The sequence below is a fragment of the Pseudophryne corroboree genome, chromosome 4 (assembly GCF_028390025.1).
Source record: "Pseudophryne corroboree isolate aPseCor3 chromosome 4, aPseCor3.hap2, whole genome shotgun sequence".
Classification (NCBI taxonomy): domain Eukaryota; kingdom Metazoa; phylum Chordata; class Amphibia; order Anura; family Myobatrachidae; genus Pseudophryne; species Pseudophryne corroboree.
In genome coordinates, this window is record NC_086447.1 from 20,604,096 (window position 1) to 20,620,364 (window position 16,269).

The following is a 16,269-nucleotide window of genomic DNA, read 5'->3' on the forward strand; positions in this document are numbered from 1 at the left end:
TTCTCTATGGGTTGAGCTACTTCATTTCAGGCTGTGAGGATGACTGAAGTAATATTGTATCAGAGATGATTTAAATGGGAAGTTAATCCTGACCACAGTGGCCTGCGTTAATGATTTTTAAAATATAACTTGGAGAATGCTTTATACTTGGTATAGTTTTGGGTTTATAAAATGTCAGTACTGACATCTAAGTTTATCAAAAGCGGCATCCTTCGAGCCGGAAATGAAGCAGCGACCTTAGGATTTCTGTACCAATCTCCTTTACAGTCCTCCTCTCTACCAGCTGAGATATCGAAGGATTCCACGATTGTACACCTGTGATATTACGTGCAATTAAAATGATTGAGTGTTAATTTTAAACATTATCAACTTTCCAAGCAAAATGAAAAATTATTTCACTACACAAAAGAGATTCAACTACTTATTCCTGTGTTGCTTTATCACACAAATTGTCATGTTTAATCATTTGGAAAATATCACTAATAGTTTGACTTATATTTGTGCAAATACGATCAACTGGCTGCAGAGCTAGTTTGGAAAGCACTTTCAATAGATTTTTTAGTGTAGCCAAACTTACATCAAGATTAGAGATGCTTGAGCCTATCAAACCTTCTACACTCTTTTGAATTTTGCTTGTTTTGTAAACTAATCAAGTGTTCAAGGAATGATGGGGATATTCCATTGTTTGCTCTGATTTGACAATCCATTTTGGACAATGAGCGGCCCTTTTGAGCTAGTGAAGATAATTGTGCTACATGAGAGTATGCACAGACAATTATTTTTCTTTTTTTGCATTAAAGCACAATTTTTAATAAAGGAGAGGTTAATGATATAATAATTAGCACTGAAAGTCATCTGACACGATTTGAAAGTAAAATGTTGTGCATTGAAAGTAACCAAAGCTCTTTTTACTTTGAGTGGACATCATTTTCTTTCAAATGAATTTGATATTTTGCTAAATGTACAAAACTTTCGTACAAATTTGACATTCAAAATGCATTTGTAATTAATAAATGCTACTTAGTATGGCTGCTGAGATTCCTGGGCTCAGTCTCAAGGAGAGGAGGAGAATGGGGGATAGAGAAAGAGAGAACAGGCAGGCATCCTAAAGATTTTGATGTGCCAGTGCCTGACTCACCCTGAACATCACTGGTTTCAAACTTTTAGCAAATTTTCTGATAAATTAAACAACCATGTGGTCGTAGTCGGCAGGATTTGAACCTGCGCGGGGAGACCCCAATGGATTTCGAGTCCATCGCCTTAACCACTCGGCCACGACTACCTCTCATGCAATGTGATGTTTTCACAAAAGTTTCTCTATGGGTTGAGCTACTTCATTTCAGGCTGTGAGGATGACTGAAGTAATATTGTATCAGAGATGATTTAAATGGGAAGTTAATCCTGACCACAGTGGCCTGCGTTAATGATTTTTAAAATATAACTTGGAGAATGCTTTATACTTGGTATAGTTTTGGGTTTATAAAATGTCAGTACTGACATCTAAGTTTATCAAAAGCGGCATCCTTCGAGCCGGAAATGAAGCAGCGACCTTAGGATTTCTGTACCAATCTCCTTTACAGTCCTCCTCTCTACCAGCTGAGATATCGAAGGATTCCACGATTGTACACCTGTGATATTACGTGCAATTAAAATGATTGAGTGTTAATTTTAAACATTATCAACTTTCCAAGCAAAATGAAAAATTATTTCACTACACAAAAGAGATTCAACTACTTATTCCTGTGTTGCTTTATCACACAAATTGTCATGTTTAATCATTTGGAAAATATCACTAATAGTTTGACTTATATTTGTGCAAATACGATCAACTGGCTGCAGAGCTAGTTTGGAAAGCACTTTCAATAGATTTTTTAGTGTAGCCAAACTTACATCAAGATTAGAGATGCTTGAGCCTATCAAACCTTCTACACTCTTTTGAATTTTGCTTGTTTTGTAAACTAATCAAGTGTTCAAGGAATGATGGGGATATTCCATTGTTTGCTCTGATTTGACAATCCATTTTGGACAATGAGAGGCCCTTTTGAGCTAGTGAAGATAATTGTGCTACATGAGAGTATGCACAGACAATTATTTTTCTTTTTTTGCATTAAAGCACAATTTTTAATAAAGGAGAGGTTAATGATATAATAATTAGCACTGAAAGTCATCTGACACGATTTGAAAGTAAAATGTTGTGCATTGAAAGTAACCAAAGCTCTTTTTACTTTGAGTGGACATCATTTTCTTTCAAATGAATTTGATATTTTGCTAAATGTACAAAACTTTCTTACAAATTTGACATTCAAAATGCATTTGTAATTAATAAATGCTACTTAGTATGGCTGCTGAGATTCCTGGGCTCAGTCTCAAGGAGAGGAGGAGAATGGGGGATAGAGAAAGAGAGAACAGGCAGGCATCCTAAAGATTTTGATGTGCCAGTGCCTGACTCACCCTGAACATCACTGGTTTCAAACTTTTAGCAAATTTTCTGATAAATTAAACAACCATGTGGTCGTAGTCGGCAGGATTTGAACCTGCGCGGGGAGACCCCAATGGATTTCGAGTCCATCGCCTTAACCACTCGGCCACGACTACCTCTCATGCAATGTGATGTTTTCACAAAAGTTTCTCTATGGGTTGAGCTACTTCATTTCAGGCTGTGAGGATGACTGAAGTAATATTGTATCAGAGATGATTTAAATGGGAAGTTAATCCTGACCACAGTGGCCTGCGTTAATGATTTTTAAAATATAACTTGGAGAATGCTTTATACTTGGTATAGTTTTGGGTTTATAAAATGTCAGTACTGACATCTAAGTTTATCAAAAGCGGCATCCTTCGAGCCGGAAATGAAGCAGCGACCTTAGGATTTCTGTACCAATCTCCTTTACAGTCCTCCTCTCTACCAGCTGAGATATCGAAGGATTCCACGATTGTACACCTGTGATATTACGTGCAATTAAAATGATTGAGTGTTAATTTTAAACATTATCAACTTTCCAAGCAAAATGAAAAATTATTTCACTACACAAAAGAGATTCAACTACTTATTCCTGTGTTGCTTTATCACACAAATTGTCATGTTTAATCATTTGGAAAATATCACTAATAGTTTGACTTATATTTGTGCAAATACGATCAACTGGCTGCAGAGCTAGTTTGGAAAGCACTTTCAATAGATTTTTTAGTGTAGCCAAACTTACATCAAGATTAGAGATGCTTGAGCCTATCAAACCTTCTACACTCTTTTGAATTTTGCTTGTTTTGTAAACTAATCAAGTGTTCAAGGAATGATGGGGATATTCCATTGTTTGCTCTGATTTGACAATCCATTTTGGACAATGAGCGGCCCTTTTGAGCTAGTGAAGATAATTGTGCTACATGAGAGTATGCACAGACAATTATTTTTCTTTTTTTGCATTAAAGCACAATTTTTAATAAAGGAGAGGTTAATGATATAATAATTAGCACTGAAAGTCATCTGACACAATTTGAAAGTAAAATGTTGTGCATTGAAAGTAACCAAAGCTCTTTTTACTTTGAGTGGACATCATTTTCTTTCAAATGAATTTGATATTTTGCTAAATGTACAAAACTTTCTTACAAATTTGACATTCAAAATGCATTTGTAATTAATAAATGCTACTTAGTATGGCTGCTGAGATTCCTGGGCTCAGTCTCAAGGAGAGGAGGAGAATGGGGGATAGAGAAAGAGAGAACAGGCAGGCATCCTAAAGATTTTGATGTGCCAGTGCCTGACTCACCCTGAACATCACTGGTTTCAAGCTTTTAGCAAATTTTCTGAAAAATTAAACAACCATGTGGTCGTAGTCGGCAGGATTTGAACCTGCGCAGGGAGACCCCAATGGATTTCGAGTCCATCACCTTAACCACTCGGCCACGACTACCTCTCATGCAATGCGATGTTTTCACAAAAGTTTCTCTATGGGTTGAGCTACTTCATTTCAGGCTGTGAGGATGACTGAAGTAATATTGTTTCAGAGATGATTTAAATGGGAAGTTAATCCTGACCACAGTGGCCTGCGTTAATGATTTTTAAAATATAACTTGGAGAATGCTTTATACTAGGTATAGTTTTGGGTTTATAAAATGTCAGCACTGACATCTAAGTTTATCAAAAGCAGCATCCTTTGAGCCGGAAATGAAGCAGCGACCTTAGGATTTCTGTACCAATCTCCTTTACAGTACTCCGCTTTACCAGCTGAGATATCGAAGGATTCCACGATTGTACACCTGTGATATTACGTGCAATTAAAATGATTGCATGTTAATTTTAAACATTCTCAACTTTCCAAGCAAAATGAAAAATGATTTCACTACACAAAAGAGATTCAACTACTTATTCCAGTGTTGCTTTATCACACAAATTGTCATGTTTAATCATTTGGAAAATATCACTAATAGTTTGACTTATATTTGTGCAAATACGATCAACTGGCTGCAGAGCTAGTTTGGAAAGCACTTTCAATAGATTTTTTAGTGTAGCCAAACTTACATCAAGATTAGAGATGCTTGAGCCTATCAAACCTTCTACACTCTTTTGAATTTTGCTTGTTTTGTAAACTAATCAAGTGTTCAAGGAATGATGGGGATATTCCATTGTTTGCTCTGATTTGACAATCCATTTTGGACAATGAGCGGCCCTTTTGAGCTAGTGAAGATAATTGTGCTACATGAGAGTATGCACAGACAATTATTTTTCTTTTTTTGCATTAAAGCACAATTTTTAATAAAGGAGAGGTTAATGATATAATAATTAGCACTGAAAGTCATCTGACACGATTTGAAAGTAAAATGTTGTGCATTCAAAGTAACCAAAGCTCTTTTTACTTTGAGTGGACATCATTTTCTTTCAAATGAATTTGATATTTTGCTAAATGTACAAAACTTTCTTACAAATTTGACATTCAAAATGCATTTGTAATTAATAAATGCTACTTAGTATGGCTGCTGAGATTCCTGGGCTCAGTCTCAAGGAGAGGAGGAGAATGGGGGATAGAGAAAGAGAGAACAGGCAGGCATCCTAAAGATTTTGATGTGTCAGTGCCTGACTCACCCTGAACATCACTGGTTTCAAGCTTTTAGCAAATTTTCTGATAAATTAAACAACCATGTGGTCGTAGTCGGCAGGATTTGAACCTGCGCGGGGAGACCCCAATGGATTTCGAGTCCATCGCCTTAACCACTCAGCCACGACTACCTCTCATGCAATGTGATGTTTTCACAAAAGTTTCTCTATGGGTTGAGCTACTTCATTTCAGGCTATGAGGATGACTGAAGTAATATTGTATCAGAGATGATTTAAATGGGAAGTTAATCCTGACCACAGTGGCCTGCGTTAATGATTTTTAAAATATAACTTGGAGAATGCTTTATACTTGGTATAGTTTTGGGTTTATAAAATGTCAGTACTGACATCTAAGTTTATCAAAAGCGGCATCCTTCGAGCCGGAAATGAAGCAGCGACCTTAGGATTTCTGTACCAATCTCCTTTACAGTCCTCCGCTCTACCAGCCGAGATATCGAAGGATTCCACGATTGTACACCTGTGATATTACGTGCAATTAAAATGATTGAGTGTTAATTTTAAACATTATCAACTTTCCAAGCAAAATGAAAAATGATTTGACTACACAAAAGAGATTCAACTACTTATTCCTGTGTTGCTTTATCACACAAATTGTCATGTTTAATCATTTGGAAAATATCACTAATAGTTTGACTTATATTTGTGCAAATACGATCAACTGGCTGCAGAACTAGTTTGGAAAGCACTTTCAATAGATTTTTTAGTGTAGCCAAACTTACATCAAGATTAGAGATGCTTGAGCCTATCAAACCTTCTAAACTCTTTTTTTTTATTTTGCTTGTTTTGGAAACTAATCAAGTGTTCAAGGAATGATGGGGATATTCCATTGTTTGCTCTGATTTGACAATCCATTTTGGACAATGAGCGACCCTTTTGAGCTAGTGAAGATAATTGTGCTACATGAGAGTATGCACAGACAATTATTTTTCTTTTTTTGCATTAAAGCACAATTTTTAATAAAGGAGAGGTTAATGATATAATAATTAGCACTGAAAGTCATCTGACACGATTTGAAAGTAAAATATTGTGCATTGAAAGTAACCAAAGCTCTTTTTACTTTGAGTGGACATCATTTTCTTTCAAATGAATTTGATATTTTGCTAAATGTACAAAACTTTCTTACAAATTTGACATTCAAAATGCATTTGTAATTAATAAATGCTACTTAGTATGGCTGCTGAGATTCCTGGGCTCAGTCTCAAGGAGAGGAGGAGAATGGGGGATAGAGAAAGAGAGAACAGGCAGGAATCCTAAAGATTTTGATGTGCCAGTGCCTGACTCACCCTGAACATCACTGGTTTCAAGCTTTTAGCAAATTTTCTGAAAAATTAAACAACCATGTGGTCGTAGTCGGCAGGATTAGAACCTGCGCGGGGAGACCCCAATGGATTTCGAGTCCATCGCCTTAACCACTCGGCCACGACTACCTCTCATGCAATGTGATGTTTTCACAAAATTTTCTCTATGGGTTGAGCTACTTCATTTCAGGCTGTGAGGATGACTGAAGTAATATTGTATCAGAGATGATTTAAATGGGAAGTTAATCCTGACCACAGTGGCCTGCGTTAATGATTTTTAAAATATAACTTGGAGAATGCTTTATACTTGGTATAGTTTTGGGTTTATAAAATGTCAGTACTGACATCTAAGTTTATCAAAAGCGTCATCCTTCGAGCCGGAAATGAAGCAGCGACCTTAGGATTTCTGTACCAATCTCCTTTACAGTCCTCCGCTCTACCAGCTGAGATATCGAAGGATTCCACGATTGTACACCTGTGATATTACGTGCAATTAAAATGATTGAGTGTTAATTTTAAACATTATCAACTTTCCAAGCAAAATGAAAAATGATTTGACTACACAAAAGAGATTCAACTACTTATTCCTGTGTTGCTTTATCACACAAATTGTCATGTTTAATCATTTGGAAAATATCACTAATAGTTTGACTTATATTTGTGCAAATACGATCAACTGGCTGCAGAGCTAGTTTGGAAAGCACTTTCAATAGATTTTTTAGTGTAGCCAAACTTACATCAAGATTAGAGATGCTTGAGCCTATCAAACCTTCTACACTCTTTTGAATTTTGCTTGTTTTGTAAACTAATCAAGTGTTCAAGGAATGATGGGGATATTCCATTGTTTGCTCTGATTTGACAATCCATTTTGGACAATGAGCGGCCCTTTTGAGCTAGTGAAGATAATTGTGCTACATGAGAGTATGCACAGACAATTATTTTTCTTTTTTTGCATTAAAGCACAATTTTTAATAAAGGAGAGGTTAATGATATAATAATTAGCACTGAAAGTCATCTGACACGATTTGAAAGTAAAATGTTGTGCATTTAAAGTAACCATAGCTCTTTTTACTTTGAGTGGACATCATTTTCTTTCAAATGAATTTGATATTTTGCTAAATGTACAAAACTTTCTTACAAATTTGACATTCAAAATGCATTTGTAATTAATAAATGCTACTTAGTATGGCTACTGAGATTCCTGGGCTCAGTCTCAAGGAGAGGAGGAGAATGGGGGATAGAGAAAGAGAGAACAGGCAGGCATCCTAAAGATTTTGATGTGCCAGTGCCTGACTCACCCTGAACATCACTAATTTCAAGCTTTTAGCAAATTTTCTGAAAAATTAAACAACCATGTGGTCGTAGTCGGCAAGATTTGAACCTGCGCGGGGAGACCCCAATGGATTTCGAGTCCATCGCCTTAACCACTCGGCCACGACTACCTCTCATGCAATGTGATGTTTTCACAAAAGTTTCTCTATGGGTTGAGCTACTTCATTTCAGGCTGTGAGGATGACTGAAGTAATATTGTTTCAGAGATGATTTAAATGGGAAGTTAATCCTGACCACAGTGGCCTGCGTTAATGATTTTTAAAATATAACTTGGAGAATGCTTTATACTTGGTATAGTTTTGGGTTTATAAAATGTCAGTACTGACATCTAAGTTTATCAAAAGCGGCATCCTTCGAGCCGGAAATGAAGCAGCGACCTTAGGATTTCTGTACCAATCTCCTTTACAGTCCTCCGCTCTACCAGCTGAGATATCGAAGGATTCCACGATTGTACACCTGTGATATTACGTGCAATTAAAATGATTGAGTGTTAATTTTAAACATTATCAACTTTCCAAGCAAAATGAAAAATGATTTGACTACACAAAAGAGATTCAACTACTTATTCCTGTGTTGCTTTATCACACAAATTGTCATGTTTAATCATTTGGAAAATATCACTAATAGTTTGACTTATATTTGTGCAAATACGATCAACTGGCTGCAGAGCTAGTTTGGAAAGCACTTTCAATAGATTTTTTAGTGTAGCCAAACTTACATCAAGATTAGAGAAGCTTGAGCCTATCAAACCTTCTACACTCTTTTGAATTTTGCTTGTTTTGTAAACTAATCAAGTGTTCAAGGAATGATGGGGATATTCCATTGTTTGCTCTGATTTGACAATCCATTTTGGACAATGAGCGGCCCTTTTGAGCTAGTGAAGATAATTGTGCTACATGAGAGTATGCACAGACAATTATTTTTCTTTTTTTGCATTAAAGCACAATTTTTAATAAAGGAGAGGTTAATGATATAATAATTAGCACTGAAAGTCATCTGACACGATTTGAAAGTAAAATGTTGTGCATTCAAAGTAACCAAAGCTCTTTTTACTTTGAGTGGACATCATTTTCTTTCAAATGAATTTGATATTTTGCTAAATGTACAAAACTTTCTTACAAATTTGACATTCAAAATGCATTTGTAATTAATAAATGCTACTTAGTATGGCTGCTGAGATTCCTGGGCTCAGTCTCAAGGAGAGGAGGAGAATGGGGGATAGAGAAAGAGAGAACAGGCAGGCATCCTAAAGATTTTGATGTGCCAGTGCCTGACTCACCCTGAACATCACTGGTTTCAAGCTTTTAGCAAATTTTCTGAAAAATTAAACAACCATGTGGTCGTAGTCGGCAGGATTTGAACCTGCGCGGGGAGACCCCAATGGATTTCAAGTCCATCACCTTAACCACTCGGCCACGACTACCTCTCATGCAATGCGATGTTTTCACAAAAGTTTCTCTATGGGTTGAGCTACTTCATTTCAGGCTGTGAGGATGACTGAAGTAATATTGTTTCAGAGATGATTTAAATGGGAAGTTAATCCTGACCACAGTGGCCTGCGTTAATGATTTTTAAAATATAACTTGGAGAATGCTTTATACTTGGTATAGTTTTGGGTTTATAAAATGTCAGTACTGACATCTAAGTTTATCAAAAGCGGCATCCTTTGAGCCGGAAATGAAGCAGCGACCTTAGGATTTCTGTACCAATCTCCTTTACAGTACTCCGCTTTACCAGCTGAGATATCGAAGGATTCCACGATTGTACACCTGTGATATTACGTGCAATTAAAATGATTGCATGTTAATTTTAAACATTCTCAACTTTCCAAGCAAAATGAAAAATGATTTCACTACACAAAAGAGATTCAACTACTTATTCCTGTGTTGCTTTATCACACAAATTGTCATGTTTAATCATTTGGAAAATATCACTAATAGTTTGACTTATATTTGTGCAAATACAATCAACTGGCTGCAGAGCTAGTTTGGAAAGCACTTTCAATAGATTTTTTAGTGTAGCCAAACTTACATCAAGATTAGAGATGCTTGAGCCTATCAAACCTTCTACACTCTTTTGAATTTTGCTTGTTTTGTAAACTAATCAAGTGTTCAAGGAATGATGGGGATATTTCATTGTTTGCTCTGATTTGACAATCCATTTTGGACAATGAGCGGCCCTTTTGAGCTAGTGAAGATAATTGTGCTACATGAGAGTATGCACAGACAATAATTTTTCTTTTTTTGCATTAAAGCACAATTTTTAATAAAGGAGAGGTTAATGATATAATAATTAGCACTGAAAGTCATCTGACACAATTTGAAAGTAAAATGTTGTGCAATGAAAGTAACCAAAGCTCTTTTTACTTTGAGTGGACATCATTTTCTTTCAAATGAATTTGATATTTTGCTAAATGTACAAAACTTTCTTACAAATTTGACACTCAAAATGCATTTGTAATTAATAAATGCTACTTAGTATGGCTGCTGAGATTCCTGGGCTCAGTCTCAAGGAGAGGAGGAGAATGGGGGATAGAGAAAGAGAGAACAGGCAGGAATCCTAAAGATTTTGATGTGCCAGTGTCTGACTCACCCTGAACATCACTGGTTTCAAGCTTTTAGCAAATTTTCTGAAAAATTCAACAACCATGTGGTCGTAGTCGGCAGGATTTGAACCTGCGCGGGGAGACCCCAATGGATTCCGAGTCCATCGCCTTAACCACTCGGCCACGACTACCTCTCATGCAATGTGATGTTTTCACAAAATTTTCTCTATGGGTTGAGCTACTTCATTTCAGGCTGTGAGGATGACTGAAGTAATATTGTATCAGAGATGATTTAAATGGGAAGTTAATCCTGACCACAGTGGCCTGCGTTAATGATTTTTAAAATATAACTTGGAGAATGCTTTATACTTGGTATAGTTTTGGGTTTATAAAATGTCAGTACTGACATCTAAGTTTATCAAAAGCGTCATCCTTCGAGCCGGAAATGAAGCAGCGACCTTAGGATTTCTGTACCAATCTCCTTTACAGTCCTCCGCTCTACCAGCTGAGATATCGAAGGATTCCACGATTGTACACCTGTGATATTACGTGCAATTAAAATGATTGAGTGTTAATTTTAAACATTATCAACTTTCCAAGCAAAATGAAAAATGATTTGACTACACAAAAGAGATTCAACTACTTATTCCTGTGTTGCTTTATCACACAAATTGTCATGTTTAATCATTTGGAAAATATCACTAATAGTTTGACTTATATTTGTGCAAATACGATCAACTGGCTGCAGAGCTAGTTTGGAAAGCACTTTCAATAGATTTTTTAGTGTAGCCAAACTTACATCAAGATTAGAGAAGCTTGAGCCTATCAAACCTTCTACACTCTTTTGAATTTTGCTTGTTTTGTAAACTAATCAAGTGTTCAAGGAATGATGGGGATATTCCATTGTTTGCTCTGATTTGACAATCCATTTTGGACAATGAGCGGCCCTTTTGAGCTAGTGAAGATAATTGTGCTACATGAGAGTATGCACAGACAATTATTTTTCTTTTTTTGCATTAAAGCACAATTTTTAATAAAGGAGAGGTTAATGATATAATAATTAGCACTGAAAGTCATCTGACACGATTTGAAAGCAAAATGTTGTGCATTGAAAGTAACCAAAGCTCTTTTTACTTTGAGTGGACATCATTTTCTTTCAAATGAATTTGATATTTTGCTAAATGTACAAAACTTTCTTACAAATTTGACATTCAAAATGCATTTGTAATTAATAAATGCTACTTAGTATGGCTGCTGAGATTCCTGGGCTCAGTCTCAAGGAGAGGAGGAGAATGGGGGATAGAGAAAGAGAGAACAGGCAGGCATCCTAAAGATTTTGATGTGTCAGTGCCTGACTCACCCTGAACATCACTGGTTTCAAGCTTTTAGCAAATTTTCTGATAAATTAAACAACCATGTGGTCGTAGTCGGCAGGATTTGAACCTGCGCGGGAAGACCCCAATGGATTTCGAGTCCATCGCCTTAACCACTCGGCCACGACTACCTCTCATGCAATGTGATGTTTTCACAAAAGTTTCTCTATGGGTTGAGCTACTTCATTTCAGGCTATGAGGATGACTGAAGTAATATTGTATCAGAGATGATTTAAATGGGAAGTTAATCCTGACCACAGTGGCCTGCGTTAATGATTTTTAAAATATAACTTGGAGAATGCTTTATACTTGGTATAGTTTTGGGTTTATAAAATGTCAGTACTGACATCTAAGTTTATCAAAAGCGTCATCCTTCGAGCCGGAAATGAAGCAGCGACCTTAGGATTTCTGTACCAATCTCCTTTACAGTCCTCCGCTCTACCAGCTGAGATATCGAAGGATTCCACGATTGTACACCTGTGATATTACGTGCAATTAAAATGATTGAGTGTTAATTTTAAACATTATCAACTTTCCAAGCAAAATGAAAAATGATTTGACTACACAAAAGAGATTCAACTACTTATTCCTGTGTTGCTTTATCACACAAATTGTCATGTTTAATCATTTGGAAAATATCACTAATAGTTTGACTTATATTTGTGCAAATACGATCAACTGGCTGCAGAGCTAGTTTGGAAAGCACTTTCAATAGATTTTTTAGTGTAGCCAAACTTACATCAAGATTAGAGATGCTTGAGCCTATCAAACCTTCTACACTCTTTTGAATTTTGCTTGTTTTGTAAACTAATCAAGTGTTCAAGGAATGATGGGGATATTCCATTGTTTGCTCTGATTTGACAATCCATTTTGGACAATGAGCGGCCCTTTTGAGCTAGTGAAGATAATTGTGCTACATGAGAGTATGCACAGACAATTATTTTTCTTTTTTTGCATTAAAGCACAATTTTTAATAAAGGAGAGGTTAATGATATAATAATTAGCACTGAAAGTCATCTGACACGATTTGAAAGTAAAATGTTGTGCATTTAAAGTAACCATAGCTCTTTTTACTTTGAGTGGACATCATTTTCTTTCAAATGAATTTGATATTTTGCTAAATGTACAAAACTTTCTTACAAATTTGACATTCAAAATGCATTTGTAATTAATAAATGCTACTTAGTATGGCTGCTGAGATTCCTGGGCTCAGTCTCAAGGAGAGGAGGAGAATGGGGGATAGAGAAAGAGAGAACAGGCAGGCATCCTAAAGATTTTGATGTGCCAGTGCCTGACTCACCCTGAACATCACTAATTTCAAGCTTTTAGCAAATTTTCTGAAAAATTAAACAACCATGTGGTCGTAGTCGGCAAGATTTGAACCTGCGCGGGGAGACCCCAATGGATTTCGAGTCCATCGCCTTAACCACTCGGCCACGACTACCTCTCATGCAATGTGATGTTTTCACAAAAGTTTCTCTATGGGTTGAGCTACTTCATTTCAGGCTGTGAGGATGACTGAAGTAATATTGTTTCAGAGATGATTTAAATGGGAAGTTAATCCTGACCACAGTGGCCTGCGTTAATGATTTTTAAAATATAACTTGGAGAATGCTTTATACTTGGTATAGTTTTGGGTTTATAAAATGTCAGTACTGACATCTAAGTATATCAAAAGCGGCATCCTTCGAGCCGGAAATGAAGCAGCGACCTTAGGATTTCTGTACCAATCTCCTTTACAGTACTCCGCTCTACCAGCTGAGATATCGAAGGATTCCACGATTGTACACCTGTGATATTACGTGCAATTAAAATGATTGCGTGTTAATTTTAAACATTCTTAACTTTCCAAGCAAAATGATTTCACTACACAAAAGAGATTCAACTACTTATTCCTGTGTTGCTTTGTCACACAAATTGTCATGTTTAATCATTTGGAAAATATCACTAATAGTTTGGCTTATATTTGTGCAAATACGATCAACTGGCTGCAGAGCTAGTTTGGAAAGCACTTTCAATAGATTTTTTAGTGTAGCCAAACTTACATCAAGATTAGAGATGCTTGAGCCTATCAAACCTTCTACACTCTTTTGAATTTTGCTTGTTTTGTAAACTAATCAAGTGTTCAAGGAATGATGGGGATATTCCATTGTTTGCTCTGATTTGACAATCCATTTTGGACAATGAGCGGCCCTTTTGAGCTAGTGAAGATAATTGTGCTTCATGAGAGTATGCACAGACAATTATTTTTCTTTTTTTGCATTAAAGCACAATTTTTAATAAAGGAGAGGTTAATGATATAATAATTAGCACTGAAAGTCATCTGACATGATTTGAAAGTAAAATGTTGTGCATTCAAAGTAACCAAAGCTCTTTTTACTTTGAGTGGACATCATTTTCTTTCAAATGAATTTGATATTTTGCTAAATGTACAAAACTTTCTTACAAATTTGACATTCAAAATGCATTTGTAATTAATAAATGCTACTTAGTATGGCTGCTGAGATTCCTGGGCTCAGTCTCAAGGAGAGGAGGAGAATGGGGGATAGAGAAAGAGAGAACAGGCAGGCATCCTAAAGATTTTGATGTGTCAGTGCCTGACTCACCCTGAACATCACTGGTTTCAAGCTTTTAGCAAATTTTCTGATAAATTAAACAACCATGTGGTCGTAGTCAGCAGGATTTGAACCTGCGCGGGGAGACCCCAATGGATTTCGAGTCCATCGCCTTAACCACTCGGCCACGACTACCTCTCATGCAATGTGATGTTTTCACAAAAGTTTCTCTATGGGTTGAGCTACTTCATTTCAGGCTGTGAGGATGACTGAAGTAATATTGTATCAGAGATGATTTCCATGGGAAGTTAATCCTGACCACAGTGGCCTGCGTTAATGATTTTTAAAATATAACTTGGAGAATGCTTTATACTTGGTATAGTTTTGGGTTTATAAAATGTCAGTACTGACATCTAAGTTTATCAAAAGCGGCATCCTTCGAGCCGGAAATGAAGCAGCGACCTTAGGATTTCTGTACCAATCTCCTTTACAGTCCTCTGCTCTACCAGCTGAGATATCGAAGGATTCCACGATTGTACACCTGTGATATTACGTGCAATTAAAATGATTGAGTGTTAATTTTAAACATTATCAACTTTCCAAGCAAAATGAAAAATGATTTGACTACACAAAAGAGATTCAACTACAGATGTAGCCAACTTTATCTTGACTGTTTCTCCGCCGAGACGGGCGTTTAGCCACGCTAAGGCGATAGCTGAGTTTAATCACAGGCAGGCGCGTTGAGACGATCTAGATACTCATCATGCATTACACATCTCCACCACTGTGTGGCTAATGCTCCACTAATCCAGTACTTTCGATCGTACAGTATAGCGGCGGATTGATCTACAGCTCTGGCAATACTGTAGGCGTAACGGGAAGCGGTGGAAAAAGTATGGAGTACAGTTCTGTATGTGTATGGAGACGCAACTACAGTAATTGTGTAAAAGGAATAATGTACAGTACAATGTATAAACACCGTGCTTTTTAAAATATAAAATATATGAGCGTCTGAGTTCGCTAATGCATAATGGGAATGGAGGACTAGCAGGAGGCGGAGGAAAACACCGTGCTTTACAAATGCGAGCGTCCGAGTCCTCTAAGGCATAAACCAACAGCAATGGGGCGAGGGCCGGGCGCTGTTTGCAGTACTTTCACACATGAAATTAGAAATCTCTCATGAGGCGTCGTGGGCTAGGGGTGAAGGATCCCACCTCCCTCACTGGGGGTCAAGGGTTCGAGACATGATGTGCTTTCTTTCTTTTTTTTTTTTTCTGTAATAATGCACTGTATTATTTTATTTCCATTGTAAGACAGTCAATGGAAGGATGCACACAGGTTTCACATAAATCAAAGTACATCTGCAGGAGCGATTCTTTACGCTAAATGCACCCAAACAGCGTGAATGAAATGAGTGTATTCTGGCGCTACCAACTAAGCAAAACAGTACTGTAGATCTTCAGCGTTTGTGCATTGCACAGGACCTGAATTTCCTCCCTGTGCAGGCCCCCAGGGGGGAAGGGCGATGGGGGTAGGGGGGAGACGATGGAAAATACTGTGCCTTTGAAATGCAATTACATGAGCGTCCGAGTACACTACGGCATACTGTAAACCAACACCAATGGGAAGGAAGTGCCAACCTTATTTTTAATGTGTTCCCGTGACATTCACTTTAACATTTTTTTTTTTCTCTCCAATACAGTACATCCAATGGAAGGATGCACACAGGTTTCACATAAATCAAAGTACATCTGCAGGAGCGATTCTTTACGCTAAATGCAACCTACAGTACGGTACTGTAAGTGAGCAAAATAGTACTACAGTGGGCGTTTGTGTATTGCACATGACCTGCATTCCCTCCCTGTCTACTGCATGATCTGTGCAGGCTCCCATGGGGGAAGGGCAACAGGCTAGCAGGAGGCGGAGGAAAACACCGTGCTTTACAAATGCGAGCGTCCGAGTCCTCTAAGGCATAAACCAACAGCAATGGGGCGAGGGCCGGGCGCTGTTTGCAGTACTTTCACACATGAAATTAGAAATCTCTCATGAGGCGTCG

General features: G+C 37.2%; 11 non-coding genes across 11 annotated transcripts; all 11 read right to left on the reverse strand.

The window, feature by feature from the left end:
• Positions 1-1,200: 1,200 nt before the first annotated feature.
• Positions 1,201-1,282, reverse strand: TRNAS-CGA (transfer RNA serine (anticodon CGA)). The gene has a single exon. It is a non-coding gene; the product is annotated as a tRNA-Ser (tRNA).
• A 1,231-nt stretch (positions 1,283-2,513) lies between these two features.
• On the reverse strand, positions 2,514-2,595 carry TRNAS-CGA (transfer RNA serine (anticodon CGA)). Its single transcript has one exon. It is a non-coding gene; the product is annotated as a tRNA-Ser (tRNA).
• A 1,231-nt stretch (positions 2,596-3,826) lies between these two features.
• On the reverse strand, positions 3,827-3,908 carry TRNAS-CGA (transfer RNA serine (anticodon CGA)). Its single transcript has one exon. It is a non-coding gene; the product is annotated as a tRNA-Ser (tRNA).
• A 1,231-nt stretch (positions 3,909-5,139) lies between these two features.
• TRNAS-CGA (transfer RNA serine (anticodon CGA)) lies at positions 5,140-5,221 on the reverse strand. The gene has a single exon. It is a non-coding gene; the product is annotated as a tRNA-Ser (tRNA).
• A 1,234-nt stretch (positions 5,222-6,455) lies between these two features.
• TRNAS-CGA (transfer RNA serine (anticodon CGA)) lies at positions 6,456-6,537 on the reverse strand. The gene has a single exon. It is a non-coding gene; the product is annotated as a tRNA-Ser (tRNA).
• A 1,231-nt stretch (positions 6,538-7,768) lies between these two features.
• On the reverse strand, positions 7,769-7,850 carry TRNAS-CGA (transfer RNA serine (anticodon CGA)). Its single transcript has one exon. It is a non-coding gene; the product is annotated as a tRNA-Ser (tRNA).
• Positions 7,851-9,081: 1,231 nt separating this feature from the next.
• TRNAS-UGA (transfer RNA serine (anticodon UGA)) lies at positions 9,082-9,163 on the reverse strand. Its single transcript has one exon. It is a non-coding gene; the product is annotated as a tRNA-Ser (tRNA).
• Positions 9,164-10,394: 1,231 nt separating this feature from the next.
• On the reverse strand, positions 10,395-10,476 carry TRNAP-CGG (transfer RNA proline (anticodon CGG)). Its single transcript has one exon. It is a non-coding gene; the product is annotated as a tRNA-Pro (tRNA).
• Positions 10,477-11,707: 1,231 nt separating this feature from the next.
• TRNAS-CGA (transfer RNA serine (anticodon CGA)) lies at positions 11,708-11,789 on the reverse strand. The gene has a single exon. It is a non-coding gene; the product is annotated as a tRNA-Ser (tRNA).
• Positions 11,790-13,020: 1,231 nt separating this feature from the next.
• On the reverse strand, positions 13,021-13,102 carry TRNAS-CGA (transfer RNA serine (anticodon CGA)). Its single transcript has one exon. It is a non-coding gene; the product is annotated as a tRNA-Ser (tRNA).
• Positions 13,103-14,326: 1,224 nt separating this feature from the next.
• On the reverse strand, positions 14,327-14,408 carry TRNAS-CGA (transfer RNA serine (anticodon CGA)). Its single transcript has one exon. It is a non-coding gene; the product is annotated as a tRNA-Ser (tRNA).
• Positions 14,409-16,269: the final 1,861 nt, after the last annotated feature.